The 19,352-nt window shown below is 40.3% G+C and overlaps 1 protein-coding gene across 22 annotated transcripts in view; it reads right to left on the reverse strand.

Annotated features, from left to right (window-relative positions):
* The window catches only part of DLG2 (discs large MAGUK scaffold protein 2), a 1,057,033-nt gene that overhangs the window by 334,135 nt on the left and 703,546 nt on the right, over positions 1-19,352 (reverse strand). The window lies entirely within an intron of this gene.

Below are 19,352 nucleotides of genomic sequence, written 5' to 3' on the forward strand. Positions count from 1 at the left end.
ATTTATTATGAGATGCCTCTAAGTATTTTGGGTACAGAAGAAACGGGCATATGTAAATGAATATGTTCTGCATGTCTGAAACGACAATCAGCGAAGAAAATATAGGTTTCTAAAAATATTCCCATTTCCGCTATGTTTCTACACATAAAGATCAATTATCAAATGTTACTCTTTATAGCAAAAGAACACTTGAGCTGGGTATTGCGCAGGAGTCTTTGCACATGAAGGGAGAACGAAGCTTTACCAAAATTGTATCTGAACTCTGAGAATTTAGGATGGATTTTTGTTATGTTCCTGTGCTGCGGCTGCTGTGTTTTTAAAAAAAAAAAAAAAAAAAAAAAAAAAGACCAAACTATTTGAAACCAAAGACTTTTTGTGTTATCAGCCTTTTGGAAGAAGATTTGCACGGGAAAATGTTGGTAGCAGCCTTTATCTGACAACTGGTCGAACATGGAAAGGACATTGATAGGGAAATTTTCGTTCAATGGTTGGGTTTGCTGCTTTCCTTCAATGCCAGGAATATTAATTTTCCAAAGGCTTAATTGTGTGGTTTGGCTGTCAAATTAATAAGTGCTCTAATATAAATCACTTTATTCTTTTAAATAAATCATGAATACATCCTGCTAGTGCTTCCCACTCAGAAAGATAGTAATTATGTCAAAGCTGCTATTCTTTCTATTAATATAACTATATATCTGATTCTTGTCAAATTTATAACTCTTAGTGTTGTCATATCTGAAATATAATTGGCTATATCAGGCTTATTGAACAAACTATAGGATCTTAACCATTGGATGGTTATGAAGATGAAAATGTTGGAAAAGATTATAAAAACACTAAAACGGAGGATTGCATTTATTTTGTTTTTGTACACTCTGTGCCTTGCATTGATAAATAGTGATAACCCTATCTACCTAAAACCTAAAAATAAAGGCTCTAGTGATGCCTCTTGTCAAGGGAAAAAGCACAACTTTTGGAGAAAGTTCATAAACAACATGGAATTAACTTCCCAAAATCAGTAAGCCACACAACTCCATTGACTTGAAAAAGCAAGACCCTTTGGAAAACAACACTTAGACTCCAACAGAAATCTCACCGTAGTGTCTAAAGCTGGGCCCTTTCGAGTTACTTTAAAACAGTACGGCTATCTTTAATAAAACATACATAGACTAACACTGCTAGTGTAGGAGGAAAGTAAGAGTGAGAGAATAGAAAGCTGAGCCAGTGATAGAAATCTGTTCACACAAAGTATTTCATTTGTATAGAAATATAAACTTTGTCAGTGCAGAAGTAGCAGGACAACAATTATCCTATCCACTCTGCTATGACAAACACATCCAGTGCTAGATAGCCAGCTATACCCTTCTGAACCGATAGGCCTCCCTCACAGAGATGAGGTTTTTATTCTTCATACATAAAAAAAATACAATATTCAAGAAGATTCATGCACATGCATCAAAGTGTGTACATACATATGTGCCTATAGAGTTCTGCGGGCTTTAGCACAATTTTTTGGAGGACGTGCTGACCCAGAGCTGGATCAACAGAACACAATGGTCGCAGAGGTCTACAAATATTCTTTGAGAATATTCAGACCTCTGAAACAGCAGGTCCATGGTGCAATGAAATAAACGGCTTAAGCTGGTGAGATCACTCTAACCTTAACCATAACGGCTAAATGATTCTTTTATTATTATTAACCTAGAAACTCCAGAATCTTTTTTAAATTTAGAAACATAGACCACTTGGAAGATAAATCATTATTCATCAAAATATAAGACAATTTCGGAGAATAGAATAAAACAAGGAAGCTGAAGCAACATCTCAACACGTAGACTGTAATGTCATATTTTTCTCCTTACATCTATGCAGAAGGTTTTCAGGGCCAACACTTGGCAGAATTGTTATTATCTAAAGACAGATGTCTGCGACAGTGGGCTTGGGATATTTTTTCCTTCTATTTAAACTTTTACAGTACAGTTCCTACTCTCTAAGAATTTTGTTCTTTTAGTGACCTATAAATGCTGCAACAATATAAACCTCAAATAATAGCAAAAAAAGTCAGTAAATCCAGTTTAAGAAAATTCTTTCAGATGATGAAGTGTATGGTCTTACCACTTAGGGGCAAAATTATTTTGCCCTCGCAAACAACTCTCCAATGTGTTCTCCTGGCTTCACTGAGATATTGAGATATGGCAAAAGTTTATTCCAGTTGATAACATGGATTTCTTTCCCCGTTTATCTCAAAATCTTCCTAAGGCCTGTAGATGGGTATGCACTATATGTAAAATTAGTTTCAGGCACAGTTTCAGACCTGTGCCAAGGAGAAGATCTGCCTCAGAATCCAAACTAGTAATACACAAGTCCAACAAAAGAGATTCTTACAGTTTCACCAATACCTACAGTAATTCAACACAAAAAAATCCAGGCAGGAGGAAAACTGTTCCAAGAAGACTTTCCTTGTTTCCACAACAAAATACCAGTATTTTTTTTTTTTAATATTGAACCATTTCTTTAACAGTCTCAGCACTTTTAAATTATTTCCATTCTACTTTTAAACCTTAATGCCATATGCTTCTTTGAGTAAGCTCTGTTCACAGTTATTTTTTAAGAGTGCAAAAAATTTTAAAAATTTCTAACAAATCATAGAACGTTCTAATGAGAGAGCAGAACAGAAAGACATACTCTAAGCTTTGTAGTTGTATGCTACGTTGACTTTTGTAACAATTAAGAAACTAGAGGAAATTCTATTTTCTCTAATTCTATACAAAAAGAACTCTTAAAAATTATTCTTAATATGTAGAACTTCAAATGATAAGATTTAATATAATCTCAGCATCTGCTGATGATACAGACTCACAGAGTTCTTGACTAAAGTGACTCATGTGAAGAGGGACTTCACATCTCAGTTCAGCACAGCATATAGGTCCCTGACTAATTTTTGAGGTATAAGTAATACTATTTCTATTTTAGCCGAAATACTCAAATGGGTACTTAGCATTTATGTATATACTTAAATTTATTTAAGTCTGTAGAATCACCCACGCAGGTAACGGCTGAGTTAAAATGAGTTGGGCAGCACTTACCATGCCAAGCTGGCTCATCTAAATACTTTAACAAAATGGATAGATTCTACAAGACTTTTGTAGTATAATTCAGATATGAAGGACCCTGGACATAGAACACATGCTATAATCAGGCCAAGACAGTTACAACTGATACAAGAAATATAAGAGAGATTTTGCTGTTAAGGGGGAAGTCAGGGACACAGAGGTTTACCAATAGTTGTTGCTATTTTCAAAGCAAACAAGGGGTTGGGTTAAGAAAAAATACTATTCTTTAAGGGCCTATTCCAAGTTTGTTCCAAACATGACTACCTTCATCTGAGTTTCATGTTTACTGTCTTCAAGAAACTGTGCAGATATCCTTGAAAAGCTGATAATTGCGTGAGTCAAGTCGTAAGTAAACAAGACGAGTACAATCCTTAGGCACTTGTTAGAAATATAGTAGGCGACAACTGTTAATGATCATTCTGTTCAGTTGTTCTGTGCAATATGGTGCCCTGAAGAGAAACCCAAAGCAGCAAAGAGCCCCAGAAGACCAAATGGTCCTGCCAGGACTCATTAGCCCACTTGCAGCTCCACAAAGGAGCCAGTTGGAACCAACTGTGGACTCAAGAACAAGGGAATGATCTGTGCTTCATGGGACAAAGTCATGACACCAAAAGCTGCAATAATCCACAGGTCTCAGTTATCACCCAGGTGCCTCCAGACTAATTGGCAGTCTATTAATGGGACAGCCCTGCTTCTCACAAATACAGTTGCTATGATTTCTATTGCAGAATGGCCAAGATTAATAGATTATTTCTAAGCAAATCTAGCTTTTTTTTTAGCTGCCTATCAGAAAAGCTTAAATTGATATGGACTTTATTTACTCTTTAGTCAAAGCTTCGACATCAAGGTAAAAATACTGCTATTGAGGGAGAATCAGTGCAAAGCTATGGAATACATCAGGTAGATACATACAGCCACATACCCATGTGGAGGTATCAGGTAGAAAACAAAAGTAGGACAGAAGCACTAAACTTTCACTTCCTTTCTTTGCTCCTGCTTTGGCTAACCTTTTTAGCCGGTCTCCCTATAAAAGGGTTGATGCTTTCTGTCTCCCAGAAGTTACAAGAACACAGTACTTTAAGCAGGAACACAAGATTATAGATGAGAAGCTGAAAGGACTGATTATTATCCTTTCTTCAGGACATCAACGAATAATAATATAAATACATTATCTGACTGTAGAAGAATCAGTCCAGTCCATTAGTTAGGGAAGACTGACTCTCTCTCCCCTACTTTTTGTTTTTTATTAATTCTATATGCACCCTTTTATGCCATAGTGAGTAAAATTTACAGCACATAAGGATAAAAAATGTAATTATTGGTACTGGCCCATATAATTTCTTTCCCAGAGGAATAGATTATCATTTTTTTTAAATTGCAACTAAGAATTCAGAATAAAGGATGTCAAATTTACTACAGCAGTCTTCAGATCTGTCTTTCCAATTACAGAATATAGAGCTAAAACTAAACACCAATGATATGTATGTACCACAGGGCATACTGTTTCCTTAGGTATAATGATCCGTAGACACATGATCCAAATTCTGGAGCAAATTCATATACACCCTCAGGCCCCTTTCTGATATTGTAAAGTAGTGTAAAACTACTACTATGTCCAATTTAAAAATAAAGGGTTAAAACTTAACAGTGGAAGAAAATTTCCGGCTATTTCTGGAAGCTACAGAGGATCTAGTACTTATGAAAAGCTCTGAAGAAGGTACCAGACAACCCTAACTCAAAATTTGACACTTCTGTGCTTTATAATGAAATTCCAAATATCTCAGAACGGTTAACGGCTAAAAATAATAGTTGATAAAAGATATGATTTTTTTTTGGGGGGGGAAACAATTTATGAGTTATACAGCAGAATTTGAGCTGAACTGAATAAAAACGTGAACTCCTAGGAGTGATTTTGACTTAAATATATGTGCAAATATTGCTACAATAAAATTGTAACCCAACTGTGTTTAACATGAAGGCACTATTTGAAACGTGGAATCTAACCTCTGCCTCTAGCAAGAGCAGAACTGTCTTTGGTTCCAAGGAAAGTAAGTAAGGACTGCAAACACATTGCTGCATTTCTGAGAGGAAAAAAAATAATCCTTCAGTTCTCTGAATTCTTTAGCAAGCAGCATTAATCTCTTACAAGGAAATGAACTGGTGAAAAGATAATCTTTCCCCCCAAAATGCTGGCCTGGTGCCACCCCAACTCTTCCTGTGCAACTTTGAGAAGGTCAGTTCTTTTTTTTCCATAGTCTTCAAAAAGAGGATTAAAACCCCACCTGCGTCCCACTTCCTTTGTCTCCTGTTCACAGTCTAAATAAACTTTCCAGAGGAGAGTCTACCCTTCTTGGCTCGTCTCAAACAGGGACTAACCCTCAGTGCTGCCCTTAGGCACGCTCAGCATAAATAACAGACAACCAGCAAAGGCAGCTCCCTGCCCTTTCCTGGCTGCAGTCACCCTCGTAACCCGTCTCCAGAAATGAGAGATGACGGCCCAACACTTCCACCGTGCCCAAAGGTTGCTCTGTGTGTGTGTTTGTGTGTGTCCAATGATGGCAACTAAAGTCTTGCGCAGCTTTCCTGTAAGTAAAGCCACCCAGATGGATGCTTTCTCCACTGGCACTAGGAAACCAGTTTCGGTGTCCTGGCCGTGGGAAGCCTGAAGGCTGGAGCATGGCTGAGCTCGCAAGCCCTGCCGAAAAGCCGGGTGTGCTCATTTAAGGCTAGTGCCGTGCTTCTGCCGCCTCACAATTCATGCCAGCAACTGAAATGATTTTCAGCCCAGAGACTGAAATAAAAAAAATCTTACACGTAGATTTTACTGCCAGTTAATGGAAATCCAGTCTGTCCTTCAGCACACCGCCAGCCTTCAGCCCACGGCATGAGGTCTTGGAGGGTGACCTGAAATTGTGTTAGTTACCCCCACAGTTCACCGTTCACCCCTGATGAATTTTTGCAGTGTTTTTGGCATAGGAAAGAGCCACCTATCTTTCCAAGCGAAAGTCAATCTCTAGTGTGTTCCTTCCTAAATGGCAGAACCCAAAAGAAGCAGAGGAGCAGCAGAAAAAGCCTGTGTACGTGGATCCAGCTTGCTCCCTCCGGATCGGTGCAGGGTCTCAGACACTTTTCTGATTCCCACGTTAGGACTCACTACCACAAAGTCCTAGGCCTTGTCCTCCAGGAGGTTGCATGAGAAAGGAAAAAGGACAAAGGAAATTCCTCCTTTGTATACCAGGAGTCCAGTGATGACTTAGGAGGTAAAAATGCCTGCTGTAATACAGTCAGAAATTTCAGATCACATCCAGGATGGCTTAAGGTCACACCAGTGTGACTTGCAGGTGAGCTAGCAGAGGACTTTGAGTTCTGTTTCACTTCCAGAATGGACACTGGAGCCCACATTGTCAGGGAATAATTCAGATTTCAGAAAATACTTCTGAATTTCAGAATGTGTTATTGCCCGAAATGACTGTGTGTTTCCATACCCTGTTAATGACGTGGCCTTGCTGAGACCTGAGACACAACCAGCACAGCTACTGTCAGAAGACACTTACATTCATTGTCCTTCGCTACTGCTTTAGTTACTCATGGATTTTTTTTAAAAGCAACCGCCATCTTAATGAAATGTCAATACATTAAAGGGTCTGCATAATAATAGTTGAATTTAAAATACAAGTGATTGGTAACAACCTCAGTAAAAATATTAGTGGAGCAGCTCCTTATCACACACAGCACCTCTTTACCCCTCTCCCTATGTTTCATTTATGACTCTAATTTCTGTTTTTGACATTGCAAGTCAGAAACAGGCAGCATACTGCACTATATAATTAGGAATGGAAAAGTCCCTGCAGCCTTTAGACTGTTAGAAGAAAATATATTTAGAGGCTTGAATATGTTCCTATTCACACAGTTTCAATAGAGGACACATCAGCGTTTGCTTTTCTTTTTTTTTTTTCCCCCTTTTTTTCTTTTCTTAAAGGTCTTAAACTCAGCTGTAATACTTCACTCCAGGCAGAAGCTTGGCTCAAAAGCAGTTTATCTGTTGTTTAAAGTACTTTGGATCATTTCTGCATTCTAGCCTAGTTCTGAGAACTTCCCAGGGCAAGGCTGGTCCTCTCCTTCAGTTAACCCTTTCTGCCACACGGAACAGATCCTTTTATCCTTTTAGGCAGTGTGCTTATGTCACAGGGTGCCTGTTCGTTTGGGAGTGTTTATATACACCTCTTGGTTGAAAATACCCACCAAGCTAATACCTAGAGTCCAAGAGAGCGTGACCCCAAAGATAGCTCATATTACATCAAATTGGCACAGTGAAATCCCATGCAGAGTTATCCAAGCCAGCTCAGACACTGACAGAGTAGATCTAGCATGGAAACCCACCTGGATCAGTATTTTCTATATATCTACAGCCAACTACCACAGGTAAAAGGCCATATTAATGCAGCTCTGCAATGTTGAGCTCATTTACCATGAGCTCGAGTTCCTGCACAGCTTGCCATGCAGTGACTGATTTCAAGAGGAGGACCATTAATGGCTACCAACAGGAATAAAAAGAGAAAAGAGAAAAGAACAGTCACAACCCTGCAGCGCAAAAACCTCTCCCATAGATTAAAATCAAAGACCTTGGCCCTCGGCAGCAGGATTGCTGCAGAGACACACAGCTAGGCAGCAAGGCAAGACGGCCACCAACCAGGCTTGCACCGGAGCCACCCAGCTGGACCTTACCGTCCCCATCCCTTACCGATCCAGCTCACCCAGAAATCAAGCCCTTTGCCTAAAGGAAACCCTGCTGCCCCTATTGCCTGGGTGATCACACTGTATGGAAGATCGGAGCTAAAATGTGTGGAATAAGGTCTTGTCTCGCAGAAAAGATAAAAGCTGTATGAAGCCATGATCCAGACTGGGGGTCCATCTAGCCTGCTGTTTCTTTCCAACAGTGGCCTTAACTAGACGGTAAAGGACAAGCATTAAGGCAGTATTTACCCAGAAAACGTTTTCAGCTGCTGACCACTCTGAACTTTCCTGAGTCAGAGACACTTTTTTTTTCTTTTCCTTTAATAACCCTTCCACAAATTTGTTTAACTGCTGTCAAAACCCACACAGACGCTTAACTTCAGCAGTGTTCTCTGTAAACCAATTCCACAGCTTTGCTACCAGTTAAATAAAGACCTGCTCATGGATATTTCAACCTGCTGCTTATCATTTTCATTTGATGTCCCCAAATCCTCTCATTAGAAGAGGTAGCAAACATAGCTCCCTGGTCATTCTGGTTTTGTCCTGTGGTTAGGAAACAGGACATAATCTCTTACCTCTTGTAAGTGATTTTTCACCATAAGAAGAAGGGGCCTGCTAGGCAAACTCTTCAAGCCAAAGGCATATAGCTGAACTACTGGTAACACTAATTTAATTTCAGAGATGGAAACACCACCACCCATCTTTCTGTTTATCTGAACGCCTCTTGGCTGTAACACCTACAGATTTATAACTGAAGTCTGAAAAAAATGCAGTTCAGGCTGAAGTTGTTTTTATTATATTTTTCTTGACAAAAGTGACATTGTTTATGCTGAATAAATTTTCCAGTCAAGCACAAAATAAATTTCATTCTAGTATGCTTTGAATTAAAATAAAATTAAATAAAACATACTAAAAGGTTAGACAGTCAGGGAAACAAAAATCAAAACAACAATCTGCTGTCTTATTACCCAATATCATCTCCTAGAAAAACACTTTAAATACCTGTTTCCATCACTGAAATTGTTGCACTTTGTATAATGTAATGCTCTTAAATTGCAGTCGAAATCTCCCATTATTCAGGAAACCATCCTCAATCACAAGACTAGAAAGAAATTCTGCCTCTTGCTTTGACTTGATGAAATCGTTAAATATATTACAGAAATTGTAACAGCAATAGAAACTATTGCAGGTGCACGTGAGGTTGCCGCTGAGCAGCCCTCAGGGCATCCATAGAGAGGAGACCCTGGTCCACAACCTCTACCTCCCTCTCAAAGCAGCATGCTCACTGCAAGGTTGCTTTGACCCCATGAACATCTACTTGTCTTTGAGGAAGAGAAACAACTTTGGAAGGAAAGAATAAAATATGTCGATTTCACAGACGCTCCAGTTTAATGGTCTGATTACTCCTCTGGAAGGCGTGTTGCCCAGAGAGCGCAGGATGGTGGATGCAGGTTCCCCTTCAGAGCTGAGCTGAAAGGTGATTTTGCCACTACTTTAATGAATTAAGGAAGCCCTGATTTACCCTTTTCCCTTTGTCACGGAAAAGCGATTTGGGCCTCCTTTTGTATCAAAAAATGTTTGCTCAGCTTTAGCATAGTATTCTGCAGTCTTTTTAGACCTGAAATTTGTAGATAGCAAATTGTTATGCAGTGATGTACCCCGCACTCCGTTGAGAAATGCTCGCAGGGCAAGGGAGGCTTAGAAAATAGCTTATTGAAAAAGTTACATGTCAAATAAAGAAATTGTATAATTTAAATAAATTGCCACATATATTGAAAACTTTCAAAAATTTACTACTGTCAAATACACTAAGCATTTATATTTTAAATTATTGATTCCCAGTAACAGCTTGGTAAGCAGTTAATCCGAGGCGATTCTTAGCTGTAGGAGAGAATTTGTTACTAAAGCTTCAAAACTAATACTAATTTCAAAATCAATAACTTGACATTATTAATTATTATTATTATTATTATCATCATCATCATCATCTATATAAAAGCTGAAGTTTCACAAAATATATGAATGCTCACTGCGTAGTATTGACTTGGTATTACTTAAAATTTACTCATGATGACCTCATGCAGTATGGTCAATAATATCCAGGAGCTAAAAATGGTGGTAAATTCCACATCAACTCCAAATACCATTCTCTACATCCTCACCTTAGGAAAAAAAAACCAAACATACAGTTAAAATTTCTCAGGTATCTACTTGAAGGTTGAGCCAACAACAACACAATGAAAAAGTGCTGTTCTTTTTGTGTCTGAGTAAAATTTGGAGAGATTAAGGATGCTTCAGAGACAAACCCAATGCAGAGTGAGGAGAAAAAATCCTAGTGCAGAATGAGAAGCAAAACCCCACTAGGTTTAATGCCTCCCAGAAGAGCCTCGCCTCCCTGCAGACACTTTGAGAATGGGAAGCAGTTATTAGCTGATGGTAGCTGGTCTCACAGGGTGTAGCTGTACGGGGCTGAGGGAGGAGTAGCTAACACCCATTCAATTTGCACACAGACAGACTCGAGCGTAAACTTTTAGAGAAGTCGACTCTAAGTACACCTATAACAGGAGAACTCCTCCTTTTTTTTTTTTTTTTTTTTTTCCCCCCCTTCCTCACAAACATCCTGAAAGCAGAATGATGCTTTTGGAGCTGTTCTAAATCATTTATAATGAAATGATTTTCTGCGACATCAAGCCTTTAGTTACTGCTTGGCTAGCATAACTCATGGCAAATTAACTCTCTTTTGCAAGGTAAGCCACACCTATAGTAATTTTGTACAGAGTTTATGATCTTTCACTTCACACATTATTCCTTCTAAAATGCCCCCTGCATAAGACATTCTCCTCTCCCCCTCACATAAGTTATATCGTCTTCAAGCAGAGTTAGGGGCTGTGGTACACAAACATCTGTCAAGGTAAAGCCCTTCCCATTGCCGGACACACCAGTATAAAACACAGATCAAAACACTTCTCCACCCATAAAAGACCATTTTGTCCTTATCAGACCTGAGATCCCTACCTTAACTTACTGGAAATCAAGTGCGACTTTACTAAAACCAACCGATTTGGAGTAGCGCGGAACAGACACCCGCGTGAGGTGATTCAGGCCAGCAGCCCTGCCAGATAAAGTCAGCAGCCCCTGGCCACATGCCCGGCCAGCAACCCATCAGCCCGGAGGCCCCACGAGCCCATGTTTTTGTTTAAAGGTTCATGTTTGACTGCGAGCTGGTGACAGCGAGGGGACGGCGGAGGAAGCAGAGGGTTCGGTGTGGGCAGGGGAGGGGGAGGCAGAGGGCGGGCAGGACGCTGGGGCCCGTCAGGCGCTCCAGAACCCTTCTCTGAAATGGGCTCGCAAACCTCTCTCCAGTTTTCTTTATTAACGTCCTTCGCCAGATCTATAGGAACTACTAGTTCCTTTTTCTACATGCCCCCTTCCCCCCCCAAATTTAGTTGCTTCTCCCACCCTGCGTTTCTTCTCCCTCTGCATTTCTCATCCATCTCGGTCCTCAGCTTTGGTGTCCTCTGCTCTTACCACATTTTTCCATTCCTCCGTCCGTTCTCTAACTCCCCAGTTATCCTCAGTCTCTCTGCGTCTCGTCTCCCGCCACTGCCATGTACGATGCTTTCCTTCGGAAACTACTCCCACTAGCCACCGGGCGCTGGAATTCCCGGAGCGCTGGAATTCCCAGCGCATCCAGCCTCTCTCGGCAGCTGGGTCGGGGCGGCTCTGGCAGCCGGCGGAGGCAGCAGCCTCTAATGGTGGCCAGAAGGAAAACTTCTGCTGACAGAACTGGTGTTCATGTCTGCCCTTCAAAGCCAGAGGGACGGCGGAGAGGCGAAGGATGAGAAGAAGGAGGTGTAGGTAGCTGTGGGGTGTTGTGAGAGGGAGGCGTTGGGATAAAGAAAGGGGAAAGAAAAACAAAACGCTGTAAAGTCTGAGATGAATGAAGGCACCAGGAAGCTGCAAAGCTCCTCCCCGCTGCGGGGCTGCTCTGCAGGTAGTGGAAGATGCCCCAGGCCAGGCTCCGTAGGTGTGGTGGAGGGCAGGGACGGCTTGGCAGCCCTGACTTACCCTCCGAGCCCTCGGGTTGAGCTGGCTCCAGCGCCATGCGGGGGCTTCGAGGCCCGGAGCAGGAGCAGCTGCCTCCGCCCGGCCTCGGCGAGTCCAGCCCGGGGAAGGACCAGCCGCTTCCTTGGGACTGAGATACGCTTTGCCGGCTACGTACACCCAGCTACGGGTTCTTCCTCACCCCTGGTTAAAATCCTCCCGACTGAGACTAGCACCGTCTGAAGCGTATTCAGGTTTGTGCAGGAAAACCAGTTACAACAGATAACCCAGGAGGCAATTCCAGATTCAGGGTTTTTACAAGCACTTTTCATCTGGGGCTCTCAAGGTGCTTTGCAAATATGAACTCGTTTAAGCTTCCCAACAACCCCCGTGAGGCAAAGATAATGATCGCTATACCCAATTTTACAAATGGGGAAACTTCAGCATGAAAGAAGAAAAAGTGTTGCCACAGATCAGGCACAGCAAGTTGAGAACAAAACTACGCAGTCCTGCCTCCCAGGCGCTTGCACTAACAAGTAGAAAACCCTCCCTTCTGCTCTGGTTTGATTGGAAATAGCTATTCCAAACAAAGGTGTAGCGTTAAAAAATGAAGGAGGAGAAAACACGTAGTTCAAGTTCAGTAAGAAACTTTGGCAGCTTCAGAGCATCAGTACCATGAGGCTGCACGCTTAACATAGAGTTAGCTGCAACTTGGAGGAGAATGCAAATAGGTAAGTAAGGGGGAAAAAAAAAAAATCTTGCTTTTTGTAATGATATGATTCAGAGGAACACGCAGAATGGCATGAGGTAAGCAACACATGCAAACAAAGTACTCACTCGTCTTGCCAGTTCGATATTAAAACTCACATGCCATGGGGGAATAAATTTAAAACCCCTGCTGTGACATCTGCAGTAAAAGCAGAGCAAGGGATGTGACAGCAGTGACGAGGTACTGTCAGGAGATATGGTTTGGCTAAAGTCTGGAAGTCCAAAGTGTTTATTCGAACCACAGCTGAGAGTTTTGACAGCGTACGAACAGACCGTCTCACTGCGTATTTATTAGTGGTTTGGGCTGTCAGAAGCAAAAAGTTGACCAAGCTTTTTTCTTAAAAGTTTTGGAATCAGATCTTTGCTGGTTATAAGAAACTTTTTTTTTTTTTTTTTTTATGATACCTTAAGTCAGTTTCTTTTTTATCCAAAGTCTTATTTTCAGGTTCAGCGGGAATTGAAAGAAATGAAGAAATCAGCAGTACCCCAGAGGGTTACACCTGTCGAGTACAGGAACAGATGTGAAATATTTTTTCCTTGACTAACGCTCGACTCCATATAGAGCTGATGATTTCTAAGGTATGTAACCACAGACGGCTTCTTACTCCAGACAAATTATCACTGAGCTATTTAAATTCGTAACTGCAGTAGCAGCGCAAACATGGTGATGAAATAATCACTTGGATTTGGCTGCACGGTGCTGTTCTGCTGCTGCAGCACTCTGGGGCTATTGTAATTCCAGGCAGGATGGGTACTAAAGGAACTCTTGGGAGAGCGCCCTGGTAACCAGTTCAGTACCGTTGCATGAAATACCTAGTGCGATGGGAAATATCTAACTGCAGTGTATCTAAAGTTCTAATAGCATACTGCTTTGCTTAAGTGTTATTCGCAAGCAGTGGTTTCAGTTAGTGCAAAATAGCTCAGAAACCTGCAGGGGGAAGAAACCGATCCTTTGTATTACAAAGGAAAACTTCTACAAAAAACGTCCATCACCGCTGTCTATAAAGAGGCCCCTAAAATTCACCAGTTTCAAATACCACAAGCCGGAGAAATGCTTTTTTCTTCACATTAAATTCTATTCCATTTGTCTGAGAATTCAGCAGTTAAAACATGATTTCCCTTTCCTTTCTTGCACTGCATAAGAGAATTTTTACAGCCTACCAAATTAGTTTCAAAGTAGGAAAAGCAGAAACACAATCAAATTTGAGACACGCCGGGGCTCTGCAATACCAAATAAGGAATGTAAACTTCACATTGGAAAAAAGAGAAAAAGAAGGATTCTGCTAAAGAAAAGTGAGGTGGTGAAGGCAACAGAATTAGATGGTAATATATTCCACTGATGAAAAGACATATAAGTTGATAATTTAAAACTTGAGCCATGGTAAGACGTGTTCAACTTTAAAAATAATGTATGAAAATTGAATCTTGATTTTGTAGCCTGCCTTTTTTCATGTAGATCCCTTGTGGTAATTCTATTTTTTCTTTTCAGTAGCTCAAAAAACGATACGCACAGATACACAGACAAACAGAGTTAATAAGATCAAACTTCCTAACACAAACCAGGACAGAGTGAGCAGTCAATAATTCATGATCTAATTTATGACTGTCTGCAAAGCAAGCATGTTTTGCCTAATGGGGCGAATGTCTCTTTATTAACTTACTACTAAATTGTGTACTGAACTAATAGCATTGTCAGAGGCCTGTAAACAGCGCAGATATGAATCAGTGTTTTGGGGCAGCACTGTAATTATAATAACATCCTGAACAAGCCGTATGCCATTGCAACGCACATAGACCTGGTACTGATAGGCTTAATACAAGATCAAAAGTTAACAAACAGAGACTTAGGCAGTGAATCACAAAGCAGACACACTTCTGTTTTGGTACATAATGATGGTGAAATAAAGCCAGTTGCCCAAGCTGGATTAGGGACACATGACACGCTTGTAAAGAACATGATCTCTCCTGGGAATAGCTCTTCACATTAATCTGAAAAAGCCCCTAGTTTTGTGTTTGTTTGTTTCTTTTTTTCCTATTATCACTCCCAATTCACTTCTTAGTAAGCAATCTAGAGCTACAAACGGATACCAACAGGCAACAACTGTGTGCTGGAGGGATTTAGGTTTCAGACTTTTCATCAGAGGCAAAGCGCTGTCAGCACAGCCCATGGGGCAAGGGCAGAAGGGGGCCCTTTACCTAGCCAGCTCTCCGGTGGGGACTCGCTTCTGTTTCCTCTCCTCCATTTCCTCTTTCCTTTGAGTTTCTCAGGTAAACCGCACACAATAGTTATACCACTGTGGTGCTTAATTCCGGTTTTCAAGCTTTGAACAAATAGCATGAAATTGTAATATTTCTTTCTGGTTCGTCTTTAGTGAAACACAGACATATTTTTAAAAATCTGATCAGAATGCGATCTTTATCTCTAAATCCATTTTCCTTAGTTTTACTTTTTATGAACAAAATATACATAAGAAAGAGTCTTATCTTTAGAGTTCCTCTCTTACAACGTATGCCTAGCTAAATTTGTAATCCTTTGACACATCACAGTGGGTTAGTTGATAACTGAAGGGAACACAAATCTAATTTGTTTAAAACCTTTGCTGGTAGGCATTTAACTGAAGCCTGTAAGGCACAGAAATATGAGCGAAGGAATCACTATTCTGTTCCAAGCTTTCTCCCTGATTTACTAGATGACTGAGGGCAAGTTATTTCAGTTCTTGTCTCCTCCCATTAGCATGTGTATTATGTTCCTTTCCCCACACCAAATCACTTTGAGAGCTGGGGGAAAAAAATCTGGTGTGGCTAACTATTATGGTGATGGTAGAACAACACAGCATGCCTTAAAAATGCTGCAGTTTCACAATCCTAAACCTCCAGACAATCAGTAATTAGAGTAATATCAGGAAAGGCACATTTACAAAGGAAAAATAAACACTGCACAGCCTTAGTAGTTTTTAACCAATGGTGTTCAGATCGCTGGGGGTAGGTGTGCTGTTTCTGATCAGTCTGCCAAAAGGAACTCACAATCGATCTACTTTTCTCAACGTGTTTAACTTCTCCTTACAAATATCCACACTCCCAAGGAAAGTAAACAAATTATAGGTTCACAAATGGAAAGAGACTGGAAACCAGTTTCCTAGAAGAAAGAATGGCCGAAACAGCTACAGGTCTGGGCATCCTACCAGGGCAGTGTTCCTCCAGGCACAACCACTTTCTTCCCTTTGACTCACCCCTCACATCAACCCTCTTTCCTCTTGAGTACAGCTCAGGCTCAAATTCCAAAACAACCTTTGGTACAAGATTAACCCTTGAAATTCAAGCTCAAGGCCATCCAAATCTATCTCAAAGTCCTGCAAATAAACTCATTCATACTCAGTCATGCGTGCAAGTAACTGATTTTTGAATCAGGTTTTGATTCAGTAAGATTCGTATGATCATGAGATTGGTATAAAAGATAAGATTGGAATCCTTGTTCTATCCAAGACTCTTTTATTGGTTTTTTAGATCCCAAGACTTTTTAAAATTCATCTTTTCAAGCTTGCCTTCACAAAAAAGAAAAGTGTTTTTTCTGAAAGCAACAGATAAGGAACTCATACGACCCACTCATTCCTGCACACAGAGGTTTGAGAAAAATACCTCCACCATAAGATCGGAATCGGACTGTGAGAAACTATAAAGAGAAAGAATGATATTTGACTCAAAACAGTTTTAGTTTATGATTGCTGAAAATAAATTTGTATTTTGACAGTCTCTGCTCTTTTAAACTTGATCAGAATTGAAAGCTTTTCATTATTCTTCTACTGATTTTTTGTTTCAATCAAGTTATGCCACTACAGGGTGCTTCTAGTTCCACAAGCTGATCACTCTTGTTTTCGTAGAGTATGATGAATTTTTTAGATGTGTGTTGTCTTTTAGAAGCCAGAATTTCACTTATGATCAATAAGTGTCAATAGAAGGAATGGCTGAGATATTATATTGAAGTTCTTTGCTTTACCTAGGCAATTGAGCCAACTGCCGTATTTTTTTCCTCTGACACAAACTCAAATAAAACAAAAAAGGCACTGAGCCATAAAATACTGCAATTTTCTTTCTTCCAGAGAATAAAAGAAGTCAAAATGCAGACCTTCTTTATTAAAAAGTAGATGTTTGCCCACGAACAACTGACAATTGTGAGATAGAAGCAGAAGGTTTTATGCATCAAAAGACTTAAAAGATCAAACTGTTGAGAAAAATTCTCCTTCAACTCAGTGGGAATGGTTGCTTCTTCTGGAGATTTTATATTCTCTGTCACTGATTTGAAACTCAAAGCTTCAAAGAAAGATGGTACGCAGCATTCAGAAAAAAAGTAATTTTCAGCTAGTCCCAAGTTTACTATGCTCACATTTATCTAAAGTAATCACATCCAAAATGAATTCTTTTGTATCCCATCAAATTATTTACTATCTGTTATTTACTATAGATTAAATTATTTTCTACGTGTTATACGGACATCATAAAAGATGACACAGCTTTCTGTATTTTGCAAGATTAGGAGTTTGTGCCAGTGTACTTGCCTAAAATGTCTTCTAAAATCTGCATTGTGCAGTGCACTGGGTTTTATACTAGTTCTAGAAGTCAGTGCATCTCAGGGAGGGTAGTATGTAAACACAGGAGTTATTACTTCTTCAAGGAGGGCAGTGGAGGGGAAGGTGCTGATCTCCTCTCTCTGGTGATCAGTGATAGGACATGAGAAAATGGAATGAAGCTGTGTCAGGGGAAGTCCAGATTGGGCATTAGGAAAGGGTTTTTCACTGAGAAGGTGGTTGATGACTGAAACAGGCTCCCCAGGGAAGTGGTCACAGCACCAAGCCTGTGAGAGTTCCAGGAGCTCTTAGTCATATGGTTTACTTTTAGGTAGTCCTGTGAGGAGACGGGAGTTGGACTCGATGATCCTTATGAGTCCCTTCCAACTTGAGATATCCTATGATTCTGTAATTAATATTTGAAAGTTCAAGAAGTTTTTAAAAAACTGGAGTGTTTTATTAAAATGAATGTAGTCTAAAGTGGCTGATAACTTTTTAAAGCATTTTTTAAGTATTGCTGTAGAGATATGGGCTATGAAGTGATACAAATGCACATTATGAATTGTACCTACTGTCAATAAAAGTATTGTTCTCCACTAAAGGAAAAAAACCTAGGAACTTAATGACCTTTGTTCCAGTCTCACAGACAGGTTGTTGTATATAAGAATATTCTACAGAATGAGAGAAAAATTCAGTTTGGAAGGGACCTCTGGAGTTCATCTAGTCCAATGCCTTATCAAAACAGGGCCAACTTGAAAGCTGAATCACATGACTCAGGACTTTGTCCAGATGAACTCTGAATCCCTCTGAAGACAGAGATCCCGTAACTTCACTGAAGCACCAGTTACAGTGTCTCACTACCCTCCTTAAAAAGATTCAGTTTTTTCCCTCAGACCCAATTGAATTTCCCTTATAGCAACATGTGAGTGTTGCCTCTAGTCCTTCCTCTGTGCATCTCTGCTGACCTCCATGCTTGCCTTCAACACTGCCAGGGCACATTAGGTGCAAATTACAGAATCACAGTATCATTTAGGTTGGAAAACATCTCTTGAGATCATCTCATGAAACCCTCCCTACCGAAGCAAGGTTCGCTAGAGCAGGTTGTCCAGAAACATGCCTGGTCATGTTTTGAATGTCTCCAAAAATGGAGACTCCACAACCTCTCTGGGCAACCTGCGCCCCGAGTCAGTCACCCTCACAGTAAAAAAGTGTTTCCTGATGTTCAGGTGGCATTTCATGTGTTTTAATTTGTGTCCAATGCTTCTTGCCCTGTCACTGGGCACTACTGATAAGTATCTGGCTCCTTTGTCTTCATTCCCTCCCATCGAGTATTTATACCTGATATTTATGTAGTTACAACTATAAATTGCCCATTGGAACTCCCAGGTCCTTCCATACAAAGCTGTTTTCTAGCCTGCCAAGCCCCACCTGCTGATACAATAAAGACTTACTCCTCCTCAGGTGCAGAGGTTGCATTTGCTTTTGCTGGACTTACGTGAAGCTCCAGTTGACCTACTCCTCCACTTGTCAAACCACACATACATGTAAAAGATTTTCAAGGGTCTGTAGCATTAAGTCCATTTCTTGCAGGTTGCTTTCACAATCTCGCTATTTGAAGAACTTCACTCAGCTAAGTTAGATCAAAGGGACTTCATGTAAAATTCAGTAAAAGTGATTTTACAGGCTTTCATGATTTTAAAACAGACAGTAGATTGAGAAGGTAGTTCAAACAGTCCACACCACGACGTAATATAGAGTATATGGAGGCAGAGCCCAAAGCAAAAATGAACAGCAAAAAGTATATAGTTTTATGCCCGTAAACACCAATCTCCCATTCTCAGGTTATTGCTATTCTTGGCAGACGTTACTGCGTGTTGTTGAGCTTTTGTTCTTATAGAGTGGCCTTAGCTGATAGACTCTGTTATGTAAAATTAATGATCATGTAAGTCAGTGGAGACGGCCCCAGGATAGCTCTTCTATACAGTGGCATATCAGTAACAATCACCAATACATAAATTTTCAGGCGTTCCTAAAACATGATAGGATTGTCCTTGTAGCAAAGTGAAACCCACTTACCAGATAAAACAAGGAAAAGAGGAATCTTCCCCTAGGAAAAACATTGTGAAATGAA

Source organism: Rissa tridactyla, chromosome 1, assembly GCF_028500815.1.
Source record: "Rissa tridactyla isolate bRisTri1 chromosome 1, bRisTri1.patW.cur.20221130, whole genome shotgun sequence".
NCBI lineage: Eukaryota > Metazoa > Chordata > Aves > Charadriiformes > Laridae > Rissa > Rissa tridactyla.